We start from the raw sequence: 6136 nt of genomic DNA on the forward strand, positions 1-6136 counted from the left end.
CAATAAAACTCTTAATGAGTTTCTTGTTCCTCTAAAATACCCTGCCTTCTTCTTCTCCCAAGCCCTATTCATTTAACTTTCTCTACATTTTTGATGAGCCATATCCAGCATCAATTTATGTCACAAAAAGGCACAGCATCTCCAGCTCCATGGGCTTCTCCCTCAGCAGAAAGCAAACATCATCCCCACAGCTACTGTTTCACATTCACAGTTGATGCTACTCTTTTTCAGGTGTAGATATGAAGGAGCATTGAGAAGTAAACATGCAGTTACAACAAATAGATTTTCCTAAAGTGTTCACAAACCCCTTATTTCTGACTTATAAAATAAGATAATTAATCTCAACTAAAACCTGTCAAATTATGTCATAAATTCTTTGGGATGACAGATGAATTTCTCTATGCCTACAATAGGATGAATAAATGCATTGTCTCCTGGATTAGGTTTATCTTTTTTTTTTTTTTTTTTTTTTTTTTTTTTTTGGTGATGGTTCATGCACGAAGTTACAAAGCTAACTCGTGTTCACCTTTCGCCTCAGCTTGGTGTATGACTTGTCAGGGCAGAAGTGAGCTAAAGGTTGATACTAAAGAAAATAATCTGTCAATCAAGAGTTTAATTTTGCTGGAGTTCCTGGAAGAAATAATAGCTTGGTTGTGCAGATTTCAAGGCCTGTCAACACATTCCTTCCCTTCCTTATTGCAGCTTCTTTTCTCTGCTCCCAGTTCACACCACCACCACTTGGTTCCTCCCACCCGTGGGAAAGTCCCCTCTGAGACTGCATTCTGTTCACCTGTGGTATTTCTTGGTCTGGGCTATATTTTACTTTTCTTTCTTTTGTAAAACTTCTGTCTTTCTATCTGAACCTCTATAGATATAGTATATCCGTCTCCTCCCCTGGGAGATGAGATAGACCTCAAGGGGTAAACTCAATGATATTCAGCTATGTAGTAAGAATACAAGGCGAAGGTTTGGGACAATTATTGCAAACAATGATCTGGAATGACTGCTCCTTCCTCAGAAAAGTGGTCCACCATTTAGTGCCTCAAAAAATTGAGTTCAGTGGGTTTTCAACATGGATTTTCCCCACACCATGAGCTTTTCTCACAGCCTCAAGACTCCTCTCAGGAAGCAACCTCCACTAAAGGAACTAGTTAAAGATGCATTACAGCAGAGCAGGACCCAAGGCTTAGCATGCTAAGCTAGATGCTACTAAGTTAAATACCACTTGTAGGGCTTGGGTATTTTTGGGTAGTCCACGTACTGGAATAGGTCCTCTGGTCTCACTTTGGATTCTTATCTGTGGCCTTCCTTCCCTTCTGTCCCATGTTAACCAAGTAGAGATGTGTCAGGACATTTTCTTGCAGACTTGGTTCAGTGGTGACTGTAGTGCTCCTACACTGCAGGATTAAAGACTCACCGTGTTCACTCTTTCCTTTGTTGTGCTTAGAACAAAGCTCCCTGTTGCCCCACTTCTGTCTAGCCCGTATTTGCTGAGCGCCCTTTTTATTGAGGGTGCTAAGAGGATGTTTTCCTTCATACCAGCTTTTCAATGTCTCAAATGTACAGAAAAATTCAGAAACTGATAAAAGGCAAGTGTGTATATAGGAAAATTAGTTAAAGGGTTCTGGGTTTATGGGCCCCTTTATTCCATTGTGATGATAGAGAGGGTCCTGTGGCTGCTGGCTCACCTAGACCAGTTGTACTAATCTTCAAGGATCCTAATATATTCACTCGCCTGCAGTAAGCATTTAATTATATGAAACGATGTGTTTTGATGAGAAGTTGTTTGGGAAGTGCAATATGTGATGTGAATATACACGCCAGCAGGATTTACCCCAAATTGTCATCTGCTTGTATGTTTAAGTGCACTTTTGAAACCAAGGGGTAAACCTCCATTTTGCCCTCTCCCCAAAGGAAGCACACTGATATGTGGCCACTCAGCAGTCTGCAGAACCAAGAGCTTGTGTGAGTTAAATACACACGGCCATTGCAAACATTGTTTGCATGTTGGTTTCCAACAAATATCATGTTTTTGTAACTAATATTTGATTTAATTGTATTTTTTAAATCTTACCCCCTCTCATGCTTTATGACTTTTTATTAAGCACCCTCCCCTTTGGAAAACAGCACTTCCACTAAAAGGCAGGAAATGATTTGTTTAAATAATTCTCAATTTAAAGTCTTTGCAACTCAGCTTAGGTGGCTCAAAGGATCTTGGAACATTCAAATCTCCCCTTTGTCCTGCTTCCAAGTTAAATTCTACTGGAGTTAACGTGCCACTTCTCCTTGGACCGGCCAGACAGGTTTTCAAATGTAAACCAAACAAGAAAGTAGATCCTGCCACTACATTGTCATTCACAACTAAAAATATTAACTTTGCTAGAGGATTGAGAAGAGGCCTTGAGGGTGACTCAGTCTCCTTTTTTAGCAGAAATTTTACATGTGTTAGTTCAGCGCATTGTACTTGTGATGTCAACACATGACTGAGTTGACCAACAGAGGCATCTGGCTTTGGGTGGACCAGTGGAGTTAGTACTTGGGTGTTTGCTTCAGTTGGCCAGTGTGGTTCTATCTATGTCTTCTTCCATTCCTGGCCATAGGAGATGAACCTGCTTCAGAATGAAATCAAGAACTACTTCAGGCCCTTTGTTTTTGGCTAACAAGACAGCTTATTATATTAGGATGTTAGATAATAAATACTTTTCAGTTTTTATCAGTATCACTTACCTTGATTGATACTTTAAGGGCTTCATTTTCTATTCTCTTATTCAATTTAAATTCTCGATCCTTATTTATGGTTATTTTACTTTTTAGTAAGATGCTATATTTCTGTTGTAATGATTTCAGTTTTAATTAGCATACACTAAATGTATAGAATGTACTTCAATCCTATGCAGCCTAATTACCCTTTCTTATCTACTACATTTACACTTTCTTATCTACTATACTTACCCTTTTTGTTTGTTTGTTTTGTTTTGTTTTTTGTTTGTCGAGACAGGTTTTCTCTGTATTGTTTTGGAGACTGTCCTGGAACTAGCTCTGTAGACCATGCTGGCCTTGAACTCACAGAGATTCACCTGCCTCTGCCTCCCCAGTGCTGGGATTAAAGGTGTGCACCACCAATGCCCTGCTAATACTTACCCTTTCTTATCTACTATACTTACCCTTTATTATTTACCCTTTCCTCTTCCACTTCCATAATATTTATGTCTCCCAGATTTCACATGTGTGAGAAAGCATGCAACACTTGTCTTTGAGAAGCCAGAGTCTGTTTTTTGTTTTTTTTTTTCCTGCCAATAAAATAATTTCACTCATTTGCATGACTGGTTAAAACTTCAGTGCAAATAAACCCCGTGCCTTCTTTGTAAGTTTGCTCCCTGGTGTGGAGAACCACAAGCACCAGGCTTTGAGTGGACCAACAGAGTTAGGGTATGAGTTTAAGTTTCAGTTTGTCAGAGTGTTCCATAGCCCTCTCACTCCTGGCATAGGAAGCTAGGAAATGCATCCCCCCAACCACACACACACACACACACACACACACACACACACACACACACCAGTATTTGTTTTCTTTTTGATGACAGTCTTTCTAAATAGGATGAAGTAGAATCCCAATATTGTTTTTGTTTGTGTTAGTTTTGTTTTTATATTAGACAGAGTGAAACTTGCTACATAGACTAGGCTGGCTTTGAACTTGCAGCAATCTTCTTGTCTCTGTTTCACAAAAGCCCTGATTATAGAGGTACGTGCCACCACACTCCGCTTTCCACTGTAGCTTGGATTTGCATATTCTGGATGGCTAAAAAGTTGTAATTTTATAGCAATCGTTTTATTGCTATGTTATTTTTAGCAAAGGTTTTTACTCCATTTTGTCATGTTTCTTCTGCGCTAAACTTACTTTTGAATACTGTGCTTTAGAGCTCTGTCGTTGAATATCTGTGAATGATAAAGGCTTAATCTTTTCTTTTAAAAGTAACAAACGACAACAAAATGAAACATTGCTTTGCTCTGTTGTCTATCAAGGTCGAGGACTTCCTACTTTAGGCGTGTCCTTCTGTCAACATGCATGTTTTATGCCTCTGTCTTTTGTTTTGTACCAACAAGAAATGCACCAACGAAATTATTCTTTCTTGCTGATACTGGGTGTTTTTCTTCTTCAGTGTATTTAAGATTTTTCTTTGTTGCAAACATTGTGCATTTTCCTGATTTTTTTTTTTTTTTAAACTGGCATCACTCCAGACCTCACCCAGGGACGGCAGTGGGACTCAGTGCATGTTATTCCCATCAGAACAGACCAAAGACCTTTTGTTGCCAGTGGTCAGGGAAAGGAGGAGGTCCTTCAGGAAAATTCTAATTATTTACTGAAATAAAAAAATTTCTCTGGTTTTACATAGGAAGTGGTTTTGTGCATGGTCTTTTAACTACTCACATACCAGAATCATGGTTCACAAAAGCGGTAGGTGGGGAAATTATCCACTGAGCAAACAACAATAAATCTGGTGTAGCTACCATTTATTTGTCACAAATGCATTCAGCCACATTGAATCTATGGGTCAATATTAACACAAATCCTGTGTCAGAGGTTTGAGGCACAGACCATTTGTGGTGATCCTTGGGGACGTGTGGTGCTGGATCATGTCCTGGATCATGGCTCTCATTGGGTCTATTACGCTTAGCATGTTGTGATAAGTAGCAGTTTATCTGGGATCTACTGCATAGATTAAGAGAGCTTACCATTTCAGCTCAATGAAATGTACTGTCAGAGATCCTTGCTTCAAAATAATATTAATAATACAGACACAGAACTCTGCCTTACCCAGTGGATGTCATCTGCCCCTTTAAGAGATAAAGAGGCAATGATGAACATGTTGAAATTTCCCACTATTCCTGTTTGGTCATTGTAGAGAGGTGCAGAGGTGCCATATACCAGTATACTCAACCCTTGATGGAATCTTTCTAGAGCTACTTGGATATAAGTTCCTTGCCGTACTTAGATTTTTGATTTTTTTTTTTTTTTTTGTAAGATAAAGTATGGTTTCTAACAGAAATTGTCAAACTGTGATCCATAGGCAAAATCTAGTTTGCAAGCAAAGACTACATTTTGCTTTCTAAATAGTTTGTGTGAAAAAAATTTCATGACACTTATAATTATGTTCAACAGTTATTGATAGTACTTATTGGAACTTTTCAGTGCTTATATTTAACCTATATTGTATAGCTGTTTGTGAACTACATCTATTTGTATAGTGACCTCATGTCTTGATAGTCTGAAATATTTAATGTCTGGTCCTTTGGAGAAAAAAAAAAAATCTTGGCACTTTGTGGCTAATGAACATATATTGTAGAACTTATGTTATTGTGTTAAATAAATTTGAATATTAAAGTCTTTCTCTTTGCAGAATTATTATGTTCTATGATATCAATTATACGAATGAACAGGGAGCACTAATATAGTCATTTAAAATATATCAGTTGGAAACACAAATGTGTCTCTTTTCAGAGAACTTGTACTTTAATAAGAGCACCTGTCAGTAATCAACCAACACAATGTGTATATGCATAGCATGGTGCTGGATGAAAATAGACATGAAAGAAGGAAAAATGCGGGGCTGAAAGTACAATGATGGTGTGGAGTGTGTGAACCTTACTTTTTATTTATTTCCTTTAAAATATATACACAGGTAAGCTGCATTTGCTAGTTTCGTTCCTTCAAGGTACTAAGCCACTCTTTGTGTGAAAAGTATGCATATACATCATTACATACACATGCATTTACATATACATTTAAGGCATACATATGACATGTTTATATTTCTATACCTAGTAACATGATAACATAGTAACCTGCTTTCTTAACCGTAGGAACTTATTACCATTTTTCTCTAAAGCTGTGTCACAAATAGAGGGATGATAATCTTTTAATGTGTTTCTGGATTAAGAGACATCATTCAAAAACGAAATAAGTTAATGATCTACAAGGCTTACGTGTTCTTCTGAGTTTTCAGGAGACACTGAAAATCAACAATGCAGATAAAACATTTTGACTTGGCACACCTTCTTACAGAGGCTGAACTAGGAGGTGTGAGGACACTCCTTGACAAGCGATGCAGATAATCCTCTAAAATGGACCATTAAC

The sequence above is a fragment of the Phodopus roborovskii genome, unplaced genomic scaffold (genome assembly GCF_943737965.1).
Source record: "Phodopus roborovskii unplaced genomic scaffold, PHOROB, whole genome shotgun sequence".
In the NCBI taxonomy this organism is placed as follows: Eukaryota; Metazoa; Chordata; class Mammalia; order Rodentia; family Cricetidae; genus Phodopus; species Phodopus roborovskii.